Here is an 18446-nt window from a genome sequence, read left to right as displayed (position 1 = left end):
CATTTTTTTCACACAAGCTACTAAGCACTAAACACAACTGTAACCCTAACATGAATCTTTTCCTTAGCTCTAAAAATGTTTAACAATGAAAGCAAAGATTGAAAGATGAAAACTAAGCAACACAGACACTCACGCATGCACTCAGACCATCCACCACAGTATGATTTTAGTAGGTGACCACGAATAGGCATTACACTACGGTAAAAAAAGGCCTTTAGTTACCTGCTACTAGGAGATAGATGATGAGGTGATGGTCCATCCTCTGCCGCTGCTCCCTGTGAAAGGACAGAACAACTCTTTAGTCTTGACAAAATAAAAAAGAGGTCCAATTAAGGCACTCCAGTTCCAGTCAAGTGTAAAAAAGCCTTCATTGTAACGGCACGGCAAAGATCATTAAAATAGACTCAAAGCCTTTGGGCTATACAAGCCTTGGTCAGGGTCCCACGAAGTTTGAACCCTCGCCAACCGAGCACCTGCTTTCAATCAACTGCAAGGACCACGGTATAGCGCTTCTTTCCTCTATTCAACTCTTCACCCAATGCATTTTGAATACATTTTAAGAACATAACATAACACAAATGATGTATGATAAATAAATGTTATTTCAGGGTGATACTGTATACAGTAAACTTGTGTATACACACATGCAATGAATTAATTCATTTTAATGAATACATTTTCCTACATTTTCTGGGAGTGTGAGGACACTTTGGGTTGTGTATAGCTATATTAGAGATGCACAATATTGAAATTGTGACGACGATTATGATTATATTGAACTCATTGCTGATTTTTTTTGTTTTTCGTTTCACAAAAGTTTGATTCGCTCCACTAGCAGATCGCCTGGGCGCGCTCCACTAACGCGGAGCAGTCAAGTCAGTGTACTGAATGTGTCTGCTCCACGGAGAATTATAAAGTTCTTATCTTTTATCAAACTGTATCTTATCTGTGTTCTCGCTTCTAATTGGACCACGTACAGCTTCCGTGAACACTCTTCTAAACAATGGTTGATGCTCTAATGGTCTACGGCTGTTGTATCATCACCACTAACGGCTGACGCTAGTGGTGCTGACGCCGTTAGTGGAGACGGAGACAGGTAGACTGGGCTGTTCTGCGAGTACAAAGCAATCGACGGTCACGTTATTATTGCATTGTCAATATCAGTGAAAACAATCTGGATTATCGTGAGACTGGCATGGCATGGCACCGATTATATTGTGCATCAGGAAGCTACTAGCTATACCATAATGTAGATGTAAAAGAAATAGCTGCTGAATTGATCATTCAAAATATGGTCCTGTCAGTATCGACATACTGTACATTGTACGGTGAAACAGCTCAATTGACTCTATTAGCCCTTAAACAAACACAAACAAAGCAGGTTATGTTAATAGGCTATTGAATATCACAAAACATCATGCTCATATCCGGATAGCAAAATCAACAGGAATTTGACATTTCCATAAAACATAACTATTTTAAAGGAATAGCACTCCTCAAGGGTTAGTGACAAGTGCGTATAGGACAACAGGAAGGTCCTAATGTTCAGAAAAAGGACATATGATATCAAATCAAATTCTTCCCACATGCTGTCTGGAACTTGCAAAAAGGGTGCTCTTTATTGATTTTGATTTGAGATCATAGATCCCTTCTATAAAAAAATCGAAATAAATAGAGCAGCATATTTGTGATGTTCTATATTGGCAGAATCAACTTTGTGCGCATTCATTTACAGGTTAAAAGAGTGACTTTGAGAGCCGTTTCACCGTTTAAAATCTAAATCATACATTTGAATGACTTATGTTCTATATCTCGCTCAGCAGTTACATCATGGCAAGGCAAACTACACAACCCACACCTCTACCAAAGTGTCCTTTCAGGCATAGCTGCTAATGAAGGCCTATTCTCCTTTTTCTGATTTGAACTTTCTTACGCTATTAAATATAACAAAGAAATCTAACGTGAAATTACTTTCACACTATTTTTCTTTGTCTTTTTTTGTTTGTTTTTTCATGACTCGGTCTGTACTGCATGGGGTTTAGATAGTATTCAGAATCAGGTATGTTAACATTCTGTGAGAGCGGTATATCTGAGTGACTAATGCCTTGTGACAGTTCAGAATTGCAGCCACACCTATTGCTTAACCACATTAACCCTGGTATCGTATATGATGAAGACGTTAACCTGTAATTTGGAGACAGGTTAACCTGACAACAAAGCACCCACCCAGGGAAATGTGATGCAACACACTTCAATAACAATCATCTGCTACTGATGGCCATGTAACATACTGTACCAGGGGCCCAGACCTAACCTACTGTAGCCTATATGTGTGACAGACCAATCCTTAGTTTTACAAATAAATTAACCGTAGCAGTAGCATAATGGTTGTATAGGCCTGCGATGCTGATCAATTAAGACACATACGGGCGGCTGCCATTTGAAACTGGCCCCTGAAAACCTATTTTTCCATATACTGTACACGTTTTTCCCTGTTTTGTTTTTTAACTGTGTATATTATTTATTTTGTTATTTTTTTGCATAGAAGTGGATATTTCTAGCCTATGGGCTCTATTGTCGTCCATGCTAAACCCCTTATACCTATAAAACTACTTTGGCTTTTTTGAAAAAAACTTTTTTGAATAGTTAAAATAGCCAATCTACATCGACACGTTGTGAGCTTGTAGATTGGCTATTTTAACTATTAAAAAATGTTTTTCAAAATAGGAAAAACAGGCAAAGTAGTTTAGGGATAAGGGGTTTAGCATGGTCACAAATAGAGAGTCCTGTGTCTTTAAATGTTATGATGAATTGAAAATGGAGGACCCTGATGTAAACAAGACCTGGCTTTATCCTCGTAGCAGATTTTGTATTGACCTGTACTTTTGTTTGAACTGTACCCACTCTACAAATTGTTAATAACATTTCCAATCAACCAATCAATCAATCAATCAATCAATCAACCAACCAAGCCATCAATCAATCAATCACGATAATAACTAGATGGAGTCATTTACATTACAATCCACATAGTTTAAGCCTTAAACTTTAAGGCATTCATGCACAGCTTCAAGCCTCTGTGAACTTTACCTCAAATCTAGAGACACCAAAATGAGCCATGCCACTGTTGCCACATCACAAAACTGCAATGCTTAAGTGTTAGTTAATATTTCCTGTTCTTTAGAAGTGACTATCTTCTCATGGCATTTTTCTTTTTTAATCTGATGAGTTGTCATTGCCGGACATCACTCATAGAGTACATCCATCCATTGCACCACAAATCTGCTGACAGAATAATGAGATGCTAAACAAAACAGCCACACCTTGAAAAAGCCAAGCAGCATGTAGGCAACTATACCAAGTATCGGTCCACCCGAAATACATGTTCCTTCACTTATATAAAAAGGTTATCATATCAGATCATTCATCCACGGAAACAAAAGTCAACCCATTTTGGGCGGGAACCCCTTTTGGTGTTTTAAGCATTATGTTATGCTTTAGCTATTGAAAAACAGCAGATCTACAAGCTCGTAGCGCGATTTGAAAAATCGAAGAACGACTGACATAGAAACATAGCTTTTTCAGAAAACTGTCAGGATGTAGAAGACATTTTTAGAATCTGATCTCAGGTCAAAATGGGTTTTAATTTGTCAATTTATAACTCTTGAGAAGGACCAAATGTAAGCAGGGAGGGTCAATTTCACTAGCGTTCCCATGGGGAAACTCGTCTTCTGCATTAAACCGTCTCTAAGCTATTAGGCAGCTCCCATGCAGGGCCCACTCCATCTCTTAGGACCATGCCTTGGTGAGGGATATAAGGGAAACTTTGACAGGAAAAGACTCGCTCACCGTAATGGAACATAGAAGTAAAACTCCTTAAACTGAGACTTAGGAAAAAATATTTTTCTAAGTCTCAGTTTAAGGAGTTTTACTTCTATGTTCCATTACGGTGAGCGAGTCTTTTCCTGTCAAAGTTCCCCTTATGTTTTTGAGACCACCGCTACCGTAGTCAAGTTTGGAAAGAAAAAAAGGACGAAGAAAGGCGCAACAGTTTTCTCAGTGCCTTGGTGAGGGATATTCAATATCTTAATAAACAGGTTATTAAAGGTGGTGTAAGTGATATTTTTTATGGTTGAAATATTATGGTTGAGTTCATTGGCTCCATATTCCTATATTCATGGATTTCAAATGCAGTCCTACACAGGTCTGTCATGTTGGGGGCCAAACAGGTTTTGCAGACCTGACGTCGAAATTTAAAAAACAATGTCTTCTGTTTTCTGAAATACCTATGTTTCTATATCAGTGGTGCTCAATATTTCATGTCAAGGACCCCAAAGATTATATGTAATTGGCCACCGACCCCCATCTGAAAATATGTTGTTCCAGAGACACCCCCAGAAGCAAAGATTTTAGTTTAAAACATTGGCTCTGAAAGTATATATATTCAAAGATTTGCGCCACATTTTCAAAAATAGCAGATCTACAAGCTTGTAGCGCGGCACTTGAGCTTGTAGATCTGCTATTTTTCAATAGCTAAAGTATAACATAATGCTTAAAACACCAAAAGGGGTTCCCGTTCTGAATGGGTTAAGCAGTTCTATGCCAATCAGACTGTTCAGACACCTGTTGTTGGTCGCCAACACACCTGTGTTGGTCGCAGGACTACATTTGAAACCCATGAACGTCAATTTCTATAGAGTGAGTTTAAATCTATATAACAGGGGTCTCTCGCCCATCTCTCCAGCTCTAAACAGAAAATACATATTCAGGTCCTCACATATATCAATTTGATGATAAAGTCAGGAGGAGAAATAATTCCTACAGGATTATGGGATGAAATCAAGTGAAATTGGAAGTCATGAATGATGAGACCACAAGCTCTTAACTGAGCGCTTTGCAGGGTTCTCTCTCTGGATTGGAATGAAAATGTGTGTAACACACCTGAAAACATATTTTCTGTGTTTACTAAAGAGCTGGAGAGATGAGGAGACGCCTATTGAACAAACAGACTGTATATCAGTTGTTTACTATTGGAATAAAGAACTTTCACTTTTTTAACAAAATATATTACTTAGAACACCTTTAATACAAACCTAGAGCATTATAAAGGGGTGCACTTAACATTAAAAAAAAGAAAAGGATTACTGCTTTGTGGGATATTTGGGAAATGTCATATCAATCATGACAGCTAGTGTATGACATGCATGATATGATCGATATGATCTTTGAGAAATATTCCAAAATCCATTGCTATAGCTCTTCTCAACAAAATAACTTTGATATTCCAACAATGCTTGATGCGAGATGCAAAGGTAAACCCTCCTGATCGGACTTTTTTTTTTCTATAAATGTTCTAAAATCCAATTGCTCAGCTTTGCTGTTCTCAACAAAATAATTCAGTAAGTATTTCAACAATACCGCAGACGCAAGATGCTCCAAGTCAGACACACACACACACACACACACACACACACACACACACACACACACACACACACACACACACACAAACACACACACACACACACACACACACACACACACACACACACACACACACACACACACACACACACACACACACACACACACACACACACACACTGAAAGCATAATTCAAGCTAAAGTGTTTTCTTACCCCATTGTGGGTCAAAATCCAAGTGTAAACCAGTAGGGTACCCTGTTATAGAGTGACCAAGTGATGTCCAATGGATGTATAAAAAGTCTTGACACGACGCAGAGGACGCAAAATGAACCTGTACCTCCTTGAGCTTGAAGCGAGACTGAGCGGGGGAACCTTTCTGAGTGTCACAAGGAGAGGACATTTGAATGGTCCCACAAGTCATACATTCATAACCAGCAGGACTTGTTCTGTTGTCATGTATCAGTAGCACGTCAAAAGACTGGAATAAGCTGAAAAAATCCACATTCCACAAAATTCCACATTCCACATTCAAAGGCACAATGCTTGAGGGCATTTCCTAACCTACAGTAGATGCTAATGATGCTGCAGCCCAGGACAATGGAAGCATCTTTGCTATGTCAAGCATGTATCTCGACTTGTTTCAAGTGACTAAATTTCAAGGCGTCTGTATTTCTTCCTGCAAAAGTGTTGCGGGTTTTCCAATCTAATCGGAGGATCTTTCAAAGGCGAAATTATTTTATGATGTACAGGTTTGTTTGCCGGTTTATACTAGATTCAGATATGTTTTTTCGGGAGCAGCTCCAGCATCTCGAATGGCCTGCGCTGTAACCGAGAAGGCCACAGTATGTGATGGATACATTTTGAATTATTGTAGATCTGTTATTTTGTGGATGGAAGTTTACATATTCCCAATGACCATGCATTTTTCATGCCCTGTATCCCACTAAGTTACATCTCCTTTCTGCCCCAGCGTAAAACAGATAGTATTAAATCTCACTCTCCCCCAGTCAGCGAGTAAGATAAAGAATTGTTGTTTCCCAAGTGTCTGCCTTTCTGTGGAAAACACCCTGTTATTCGGCCTTGGTGCTTTGCCAGATTAGACAAGTTGTCTCCTAGTTAGCTGGTTGGCATCAACTTTGAATTATGAACTACATTTACATGATTAACTACTTATCCCATACATTATGCTTCCTGGTTTGGACAGGATGTGACAGTGAATCATCCTTTGGTTGTTTGACACGTTGCTCTGTGTAGCGTATTCTATCTGATTAAAATGATATATATACCGGGTCCATTTTGTGGCACGGGAGAGAGACATTTTGTAATTTGGCTGTATGTGGGATCTGTTCCTGTGCTCTCTGAACTGAAATGAATCGACAAAAACCATATTTGCTCTGACTGGACAATCATTCTTCCTGGTGGTCTCATCTTTTCTATTGGGTATTTAAAGGTATTTTTCTAAAAGAGTATTTCCTGCTTAAGGTAACATTTGGATATTGATCTTTCTCTTAAAAGTATTCCTGTTAAAGCTAATTCTCAACTTTATCATCTAAATGGTTTAATAACCATTTTTGCCAATTGTTAGAGGCTCTCTGCCTAGATTTGCGAGGCTGAGTATTTATTTGTACTCTAAATACTTTTCAAAAGTATTTTTACAGTTTTATAGTTCTGGCTATCGAAGTAATAAGTAATACAGTCCTTTATATTAGTTTATATGCATTAATTGTCCCTTCTGCATTTTATATGCAACAATTGGTCTTCGAGCCTTCCCTTATCTTAAATTTTATCCAACAGTATGGTCTAGACTGTATAATGGTTTCATCTATGCTAAAGAAGCTCAACAGAAGTTAAAAATAATTATCTACAGGTACAGTAACAAGAGGAAACAAATGGGGGGGGGGGGGGGGGGGGGGATACTTAAACTAGAATATTGGGGAATGCCAACACGTAAACTTGTAGATCGGCTATTTTTGCTAAATGTTCTGAGCTTGTTGAATCTCACCCCTGACTACCACACATTATAATAAACAAATAAAAACTAAACTAAAACTAAGCTTTCTCCTAATGAACCTCATGACAAAATGTAAAAACTATAATAACGTTGCGTAGCAGCAGCAGTACAAAGCAGCAACTTTACACAACTTAAATATTTACGTAAAAAAAAAAAAAGTCTCTGTTTGCAAAAGAGTGCAAACAGAGTGTGAGAGAGAGATACCTTTATTAATCCCACAGGGGGAATTCAGGTGCCGGAGAGCTAAGAGAGCTTGCTGAGCTGGCAGAGTGAGACGCTGAGTCACTGACACCCAGTACCGGTATGCGTATTGTCATGAATATATCATATATAGCCATTATATTGTGAATGCAATTTCACAGCACTGTTAATATGTGTCCTTGTATGCTTTACTTTATGTCGACGTGAATACATTGTAAAAGATGTTAAGTGTGTGCGTGCGTGCATGAGAGAGAGAGAGAGAGAGGGGTGTGTGTGGATGGGTTTTTGCTATTATTAGAGTCTGTGTACCTATCTATCTCAAACAAATATTGTCTTCTTTACTGTATGATGTCACACTGACTCACACACGATTAGTACATTAAGTACATTTTTAAGTGGTGCAACCACTTCATTAAGTAGCTTTGTGTGTCACTGCAGCCTAACACACACATAGATATTAACTGTATATATGATGATTTCAGGTGTATCAGTACAGTACAGTACAGTACAGTACAGTACAGTACAGTACAGTACAGTACAGTACAGTACAGTACAGGGACCCCCTGGGGACCCCCACACGGTAACTGTCATTTGTCAACCGTTTTGGACGCGGGGGGGCTCGCCGGAACCGGCCCGGCCCCCATGGCGCGTTCCTGGGGCTCTGGATGTTCCTGGGACCCCCGGGGACCCCCATACGGTAACTCTGTAATTTCTCGACCGTTTCGGATGCGGGGCGGCTCGCTGGAACTGGGCCGGCACCCTGGGCGCGTTACTGCGGGTCTGGAAGTTCCAGGGACCCCCCGGGGACCCCCATAAGGAGTTGCATCACTTACTTCACACGGGTGTGATTTTAGTAGTATTTTGGGATACTTTCATTCCACTACAGTTATGAGATAAATATTGTACTTCACTACATTTCTAGAAAAAGATAATATGCATTATGAACTTTCAAATAGTGAACTAAAGCTTAATAAATTCTCATACAGAACTGAGTTCAAGCAAACAGAGACAACATTGTACTACAGAGTACACATTAAAAATAATAATGTACTGTACTCAATCAAGTCATCATTCCTAATGAGGTACTTTATACTGTGGCGACTGTGGCTCAAGAGGTAGAGCAGGTCATACATGTCGAAGTGTCCTTGGGCAAGACACTGAACCCCAAATTGCTCCCGATGTGCTGGTTGGTGCCTTGGATAAAGGCGCTATATAAATGCACCATTTACCATTTATTTACCATTTACTTCAAATGTGTTGGTCACGCATGAGGACATGAATAACTACTCAGGTTATAACTCCTGATTATTCATGAGGTATTATTGAGGCATGAAAATAAAAATGCATGTTACCCATTCATACCTATACATTAATCAATGTCATTTGATGAAAACTCTGTAAACTTATACCATAAACATAAAAGTGTTACCAAACCAGATTCTGTAACAATACAATGTTAACACCATTAAGTACAGTACATGTTAGTGCTGTGTACCAATCCCTTACTTAACCAATAGCCTAAGCACCAAATCAGTGCACTATTCCATACAGTAGGAAAGTCAATAAAACATCCGACTATGAACTTCAGTAGGAATGAATTGTAATGAAATGAACAACCAAAAGAATAGGGGATGGCTTAGGCTTATCCTACATGTGCACGCCTGGGTCTCTAAGCTTTGTGTTGAGCTTGGCATGGAACTACTGTGTTGAATGCTGAGCCATGGGAATTGCGTTGTGGGTTGGATCTGTTTTGATGATATATAAATTAATCATCATTTGCAAGGCACCAACCTCTTAAAGCATTGACTGACAACAGCGGTGAGGGTGACAGGTTCTCCAGTCATTTAGACATGATACCTGCTTGGAGTACTTTGGACACACTGGGGGGGGCACTGGGGTGACACTGGGGAGGCACTGGGGGGACACTGGTGAGGCAGCACCGAGTATCTGTCAAACAGGCTCTGTGCTGACTGCTGCTGGAGCGCACCTCTGTGCCCTGTGTTGTACTGTGTTGACAGTTTCGTTTGTGCTCTCATACTAGCCTGAGCCTCTGAGCCCACACCCTAACATGAACAAAGCATGTCGCAGAAGAGGTCATTGATTGGCTAACGTAGGGCCAGATTTCAGGGTAAGCCAATCAGAGACAGTCTGACAGAGTAGGGCTGGTCTTACTCGTGTATGGCTGTGGCAGAGCCATTATGTAAACACACACACAAACCCTTCCTCTCAGACTCTCACTCACACATGGAGTCAGAGAGAGGGCCACTGCACTGAGGGAGGAGGAAGGATTATAGGCTACTAACCTTGTAACCATAAAAAGCTTTGCTGTTTTCATCTTCAATTAACCAAAATAAAATCCACACGTGAGAGGGACAGAGTCACAGAGAGCAGTGGTAGAACTACGTTAGCCAAGCTAGCTGCTGCCTGCTAACGTTGCAAACAACAGCTGTAACAAGTTGTCTATTGATTGCCTGTCGTGTGTGTGTGTGTGTGTGTGTGTGTGTGTGTGTGTGTGTGTGTGTGTGTGTGTGTGTGTGTGTGTGTGTGTGTGTGTGTGCACCAGCCAACTGAAGGACAACCTTTTTCCCCCCATCTTGACCAGCCTAATATGATTATTGCATTTTGGCTATATGCAATAACTAACTGCAAGCCAGTGAGGAATGAACCAATCAGTAGCAGCGTTTTGAGACATATTGTCTTTTATTGCTATAAAATGAATGGTAAAAACAAATTCTACATGCATTAAAAAAGTGGCCAGTGATCTTCAAAGTGGCAAATTTCAGTGGTGGAGTAAAAACAACAAGGTCACATGGCTTTGGAGAGTTTGGGCAGCAGATCTACAAGCTCTCAACATGTCATGCTGCAATGTGCTGTGGGCTTGTAGATCACCAATTTTGATAAACTAGAACGGTGCCCATAGAGCCTCTACAGCCCATTAGGCACTGATCTACTTGGAACGATGCAAGTTGGAAATTAATGCCCCACCCAGATATTATGTCTGTCTCCCTTTTATGCCCAATGCCCATATATGGAGTTCTTTGTAAGGCATGCCCAAATAGGGAGTATATGCAGCCAGCTTGTGGAGTTCTGTCTTCTGTGTCAGGCATGCCCAAATATGGAGTGCTGTGAGGTCAGAACAGGCCAGCTCCATATATGGATGCTGGGCATTTGCCCGGTCAAGAGCCCGGGCAGAGGCCTTTTTGGGGCGGTTCTGGACAATTACACACACACACACTTGGTGCATTCATAGATAGATAGATAGATAGATAGATAGATAGATAGATAGATAGATAGATAGATATTGAAAAAAGTATATATATGCTGCTACAGTACATGTTTGCACTTGAATAAAAAAAAAAGCTGCATTTGATGGAGGGGGGAAGTGTTACTGAAACGATGTTATCATGTTGGTGCTTCTTGCACTTCCTTTTTTTTAACTTAAATTCATATCGGCTCATAATATCGGCTATCGGCTTTTTGATTGTCCAATCGGTGAATTCCAGAAGCAGCGAGTGCATTCTCCGGCAACGGCCGGGGGGGAGGGCCGGCATCTGCCGGGGGATTATGTCACTCCACTGCCGCTCCATCTCGGTCCGTTCGGCACTGCCGGTGACTGCCGGTTAACAGCCGCGGCACTGACGGGAGAAGGGGCGGCATCTTCCGGGGAAACTGGGGGGGATTTAGACACTCGACTGCCGCTCGCTTTCCGCGGCAGTGCGTTTGGTCCGACATGCGTTGCGTCGTGCTTGCGGTTAGGGTTAGCTTTAGGGTTTGTGGTAGAGTGTGGCCGAGAAATACTGTCGCCTGCCACGGGTGTTCCGTGGCTGATGCCGTTGCCGCACTTGCTCTCTCTCACAAATTCCTGTTCCATGTAGCTAATGTGGTGACAGGTTTATGACATAATTCTCTCTCCGGGCCATGACTGCACAGTGAGTGCCACTGGTCTTGATGATCTGGTATGGTATCAAATCAAATCAAAATCAAATCAAACTTTATTTATATAGCACATTTCCAACGACCGAGGTCGAACCAAAGTGCTTCACAAGTTCACATCACAGAGCATAAGAACATACATCGAGAGTAATACAAGAATAAAAGGAAAGAAAAGCATTATGTAAAAATATGTCAGAACAGAACAATATAACTTAATTTAATTAGGAAACGCGATTGAAAAGAAATGAGTCTTTAGCAAGGATTTAAAAGTCGCCAAAGACCGAGCTGAGCGAACGTGAAATGGCAGGGCATTCCAGAGAGTGGGTCCGGCCACAGCAAAAGCGCGGTCTCCTTTGGTATATAAGATCAGCATTAGATAAACATGTATCTGATTCAAAATGCATGTGTAAAATGAAATTGAAAAATAATGTTAGCTATACTCAGATTTCTAATTGATCCCAAATTAACAAACTGATTTGAAACTGCTTCAAGAACAATCTTTAATTGTTTGCCGCAATTGCTGGGATGTTTTCTGCTGATAAAATGTGCAGTTGTGCACTCTTCAATTGATAATCAATGAGACACATTTTATGAGGAGTTAGTTATCAACATTATCTGTTGATACAAAAACAAAATATTAAAATGTATGTAGGCTATTAAAGCATACAGAATATCAAAGTAATGTCATTCCTGGCCTTAACAACTTATAGTGACTTAGAGTCACATTATAATTTTGTATTTCGCATTCTAATACAGTACTATATAGATCCTGGCCCAACGGAAAACATCTGTGAGCGACCACCAGCTATTGTTAAGTATTATGATACTTGACCATATAAGTCATTATCTGGAATCGCCCCCCCTGACATCCGCAGAGCAGTCACCGCCAAAGCCGAGCGCACAAAGCAGGCCCATGACAACCGGCACTCACTGCATGAACACTTTGCCCCCCAAAAACGGCTCAGGTCCAGAAGTAGCTTCCTGGATACCACTGCAGAACTGGAGACCACACCATCTGTCGCCAGGACCACGGAGTGGCACAGCCAGTGGAGCAGCATGGGTAGCCAGACAACCCAGTGGACAGAGAGAGGCATCACCCCAGATGAATGTCTAGCGACTGCCATGACCAATCTTGGGCCGTCTGGAAAACCCTGAACCGTCTGCGCATCCATGAAGAAGTGGAAACTGACTTTTTCTGATGCATGCGTGTGTGGCGAGCCACAAACAATGGACCACATCATGGGATGTATCTCCGCTCCTCAATGCACTGGAGATGACCTGGCCGAACCAAATGCCGCTGCACTCGCCTGCGCCAACCACTGGAAAGACGTGATATAGAGGATGGCCAGACACGACGAAGAAGTCATTATAAAATTATTGTCTCCACCAGGCCGAAGGCATGGGGAGAGAGTATGTTTTGCACTCCGTCCTCTCCGGCACCGTTAACCCGGTCCATGCCAAATTTTGCACACACACTCCCTGGATGCCAAAGATGAACTTCAGCCCCAAACTTTCCAGAGCGGCCTGTTATAGCGCCACCAGTAGGCCGACTTTTGTAAAACACATTTTGTGATATTACTCCTTGAGATTCTGTCCAAAAATCCTGCAAATCGTTACACACTATCTCTATAGTCATGTGTTCAAGACAGATTTCATATTCCATCCTAATTGGCTAACATTGGCTTTCAAAGTGTGCAGGATTGGCCCGTTTTGAACAAAAAGCCTCAAATCATGAACACAGCGTGCAATTTACTTGAAATCTTTCACAGACTTTCCTACTAGGCTGAGCAATCCCACCCTTTACACATTGGCCTGTTATAGTGCCACCAACAGGTGGATTTTTGCAAAACACATTTTTGGAACAAAATGCCTCAAATCATCCAATTGCCATCCAAGGCGTAAGAAGAAATGGCACCCTTTTCATATTGACCTATTATAGCGCCACCAGGAGGCCACAACCTGACCTGCCCTTGTGGAGACCTGTGCCCAGAGGGGCACGTTATCTAGTTTATAATGTATTGTGAATATTGTTATAAAACATTGCTATGGGTGCATAATTTAAGTGTAATTACAGTGTACGCGGATAACTTGCTGATTAACAAGTGACACATTATGCAGATAATATGCTTTTTATTTGAAACATTATTTCATGATTAGACAGTTTAAAATAAAACATTTCATGCCGACATAAAAAATATAGATTTCTGGAATGACGCACAATAAGAAAGCACTGCTATCATCACCTTGCCAAGTTTAAAATATTTCCGAACTCACTACATAGCAACAACACAAATATTAATAATAATAAAGATTGGTTTGGCACAATAATAAATAAAGTTGCTACATTAACTGAGTTCTTATATTAAGTGATAAAAAAAGGCAATGGGATTTATGAATGCCACAGACGAAAACCAGTCTAAGTCCACACTATTAAACTGTTTTTCGTCTGTGGTACTCATTATTATTCATGACCCAGCACCAGGTGTGTGGTTTTGACGTCAGACTTAGTTGCACTGCATGCAGTTGACGAACACAATAGCAATTTCATTATACTTTCCTTAGAAAATGCATTTGCTGTTGTCCGTCAATTGGTATTTCTTAAATGTAGATTGTATAGGCTTGTTGTTTTCTTCACAAACAAGTCCATACTTACCTATAGCACTTGGCTATATGCTTTCTTTTTTTCAAATTGAAAACCAATTACATTGTTAAATACAATATCCACTATGGACCACAACATATACTATACAAGCTTTGGCTTTTTTGTGATTAATCCATTTTGGTGCTTTTAATTGGTGATAATGTGCTTTCTGTTGCTAAGAAATTTTATTATTATTCTACCCAATGATGTACGTCCACACACCTTGCTATAGTAACTCCTCAACCACACATTGCAAATATAGGCATAATGATTCATTGACACCCCTAATCAAAGTAAGCACACACACATCATTGGAGTAAAATATGATCTGCTCTGTCAGCTTATGTACATTATATATTAAGTTGTATTAAACAAATATTTTCCTTTCTCAAATAAATAAACATTCAGTAGAAAATGTTGAGAAATTATTACAAGACACCCCAAATGGATGCCTTTGCATTTCTCCTTTCCCCTCATTTCTTCTGCTCTGCCCTTTTTGTATAATAATCGTCTGCTGTTAAAAGCTTTATTATAAACCCTTCGTACAGTTTCCATGAATTAAAATGGAATTGGCACACAAGCAATAAAATGGGAGGGGAAATACTGTATGTTAAGCTTTAACATGTCCATAACACATACACATCCTTTTACCACAAGCGCATGGTAAAATTCATAGCGCATAATTCTCTGTGGCTTCCTGGAGTTTTCTTCCGCTTGGTATAGGAGTGTAAAACGGGGTCAACTAATGTCACCTATGACGATGGCAGCTATAACCTAGCCAGTAGGTGAGCCACATAGAGTACAATAAGTGGCAGCACGGCCACGGAGAAGACCGTCGGCCGAGGCCTGCTGCTGCCTGATGTCGTCGTCGACTCTGAAATGTTGGAAAAGAAGGAGAAGAAAAAAAACAAGTGAGAAATGGGAATTCACTGCCACATGTGAAGATATTTCACAGGCCCGTAACCACTCAAAGCCTCTACACTTAAGGTCCCTGCACACAGGGTACCTGCACACGGGGGCGGCGGAGGCTCAGGGGTAGAGTGGCTGGATGGTAACCGCAAGGTTGCCAGTTCGAACCCGGGCTCGCCCAGAGTTAGTGTCAAAGTGTCCTTGAGCAAGACACTGAACCCCTAATTGCTCCTGATGTGCTGGTTGGTTTCCGCCGCCATCGGTGTATGAATGTGTGTATGAATGGGTGAATGTAATGCACAATCTTTGTAAAGCACCTTGGATAAAGGCGCTATATAAATGCACCATTTACCATTTACACTGGACGCATTTTCGGATTTTTAGCTGCGTTTTTCCGTCGGTTTTCCGAAAAAACGTGTCCAGTGTGCAACCACCTTTAGACCCCTTTTCCAACGGTTGGGAACCGGTTCAGTTCAGAACCAGTTTTTAGTCCATGAGCTAGACTCCAAAAACGTCAATTATGAATTGATTGCAAAACCATACCTACATTATATTAAATTTCCAATATAAGTAAATTCATATATGGCAACCCTTCCACAGTAGTAGCTTTTTCATATTTCAAATTGTTGCATATTTTCCTACATAATGCCTAATTTGCATATTAAAATGTACAATTTCAGAAAATGTGTAATACAATAAATCATTGTCTTCGTTAAAGTAATCAACTGGGGAAGTTTCATGGTGATAACTATTAATTACATTTTTACCTATTCACCAATTTCACCCATCACGTATTGTATAGGCCTACTGTAGGTGAAAATTAAAAAAAATGTGATAAATATGAAAAAGCTATACTCCTGTGGAAGGGTTATCATATATTAATGTACTTATATTGATCCTATAAACAATTTAATATATAGGTATGGTTTTGCACACTCAATACATAATTAACGTTACAATTTTGGAGGTCTGGCTCATGGACTTAAAACTGGTTCTGAACTAGTCTGAACCGGTTCCCAACCGGTGGAAAAGGGGCCTTAATGAAACGGACCTGGATTTCAAGTCAAATTAGAATGTTCCTTTTATTCACTCTACACAAAATTAATTCACCAACAATAACCGAGCTACAAGCTCACAATGCGTCACAATTATGGGAAATCTGCTAATCTTTGGCAAATGCGGGGGTTCAAGTAGTCCAAAATGAGATTCTGTAGTTAAATAACTTATTTTTACAAGTGTCTTGAGACTTCCATTTTATGTATTTACATTTGATACTTTCTATTGGAATTCCCTATTTGTTATTATTATAATTCCTTACACATCTCAGCTAAACCTCAGCTTTTTGGATGGTGCACCAGGAAATAAACTCAGTTTTATAGATAGATAGATAGATAGATAGATAGATAGATAGATAGATAGATAGATATACAAACAATACATACATACCAGTGTATATATAGATATAGATTGATAGATATTGATCCTTTTAAATCATATTTGAGTGAATAATTAATGTCGGTTATATAGTTTTTAAAACCCATCCTATCCTTTAACTGGACAACAATTGACAGATTGAACATTCCTTTTAATATCTAGCAATTAGCAACAGTAGTGAGCTCCATACAGTATATCGCTGCTATCGAGCAAAAACCTCATATCTCCAAATTTCAACTTTTTATGCTTTTACTATTAGTTTAATTAAGTAGTTTAATGAACTATTAGGCTAGTATACTTCATCAAACCAGTGAAGTGTCGCACAAAGGTAGTGAAAATAGCAGATCTTCAAGCTCACAATGCCTCGCAATGTGAGGCATGCCACAGCTTGTAGATCTAACCCTAACCCTACTGTGGTTGTCACCAGAGATCTTTAAAATAATTAAAAAAAGCAACGGTTTCCACCCGACAGCAACGATACAAATGATATGACATTTCAGCTATTGAAATAAATTGTAATTATGTATTTAAAAAAAGACATACCTGCACTAACGGTACCGGCGATGATGTTCAGGGGGTTGGAGCTGCTAATTGCAGTATTCATCACTGTTTCTACTGCGCTTGTAGAAGGAACTGAGCCTTTTGGGAACACCAGACTCATTCTAGTAACGACTGATCCTGACCTGTAATGTGCGAGAAAGAGAATGTGACTTTTAAATTGCAAATCGTTTGCCAAACTCATAATGGAAAGTTAGGAATTGATCAGAATTCTGTCTTACGTGAAACTGTCGACTATAGAGCGCTTGAAAGATGAAATGCCGCTGCTTCTGCTGCTGTAAATCGTGTTCACCTGAAAGAGAAGAATGCAAATAGGTTTAGCTCAATTGCTGATGGAAATATTGTGTCGATCCCTCCCAACTAGAATATGCTAACCTGTGAAGTTAAATAACGTTGAACACAGACCCCTCTCCAAAGACAAACGGAACAAATATCCACAGAAAAATGGCATTATTCCATGAGTTACTTTCACATACGAACAAATATAATGTTAAAAGCTGCATTCATGGCCTGCATTGCATATTATTGATACTAAGTTAGAATTCCCTTGCTTAAGTGCAACAAGCAATTTATCTTACTTGTGAGACCACTGTGGCAGCCAGAGTCTTGAATGCTGCGCTGGACGAGTTGGAGAGATCAGAGGCGAAGGTTCTCTCGAGACTAAACTGAAGAGTCACGGTATCTTCAGTGGCAGTAGGAGCATCTGTATTGACAGTGGCAGCTGCAGTGGTAGCTGCAGCTGTGGTGGCAGGCGCAGGTGCAGCTGTGGTGGCAGGCGCAGGTGCAGCTGTGGTGGCAGGCGCAGGTGCAGCTGTGGTGGCAGGAGCAGGTGCAGCTGTTGTGGCAGGCGCAGGTGCAGCTGTTGTGGCAGGCGCAGGTGCAGCTGTGGTGGCAGGAGCAGGTGCAGCTGTTGTGGCAGGCGCAGGTGCAGCTGTTGTGGCAGGCGCAGGTGCAGCTGTGGTGGCAGGAGCAGGTGCAGCTGTGGTGGCAGGCGCAGGTGCAGCTGTGGTGGCAGCGACCGCCGTAGTAGCTGCAGCAGTGGTGGCAGCTGCAGTGGTGGTAGCAGTGGTTGCAACGGTTGCGCTGACGGTGCTCGAGATGATGTTCAGGGGGTTGGAGCTGCTTATTGCTGTAGTCATCGCTGTTTCTACTGCGCTTGTAGAAGGAACTGAGCTCGTTGGGAACACCAGACTCATTGTAGTAACGACTGATCCTGACCTGTAAGGTGTGAGAAAGAGAATGTGACTTTTAAATTGCAAATCGTTTGCCAAACTCATAATGGAAAGTTAGGAATTGATACAAAAAAGATTGTCTTACGTGAAACTGTTGACTAT

The 18446-nt window shown here is 40.7% G+C and overlaps 1 long non-coding RNA gene across 1 annotated transcript; it reads right to left on the bottom strand.

Annotated features, from left to right (window-relative positions):
* Window positions 1-14780: 14780 nt before the first annotated feature.
* On the bottom strand, window positions 14781-17763 carry LOC306921984. The gene is made up of 4 exons (XR_013789871.1): window positions 17691-17763; window positions 17334-17404; window positions 17104-17237; window positions 14781-15085 (listed from the first exon to the last, which is right to left on the bottom strand). It is a non-coding gene; the product is annotated as an uncharacterized lncRNA (long non-coding RNA).
* Window positions 17764-18446: the final 683 nt, after the last annotated feature.

The sequence above is a fragment of the Electrona antarctica genome, assembly GCF_951216825.1.
Source record: "Electrona antarctica genome assembly, chromosome: 4".
NCBI lineage: Eukaryota > Metazoa > Chordata > Actinopteri > Myctophiformes > Myctophidae > Electrona > Electrona antarctica.
The sequence above is the reverse complement of the archived record's forward strand: the minus strand, read 5'-3'. Positions and strand labels throughout refer to the sequence as shown.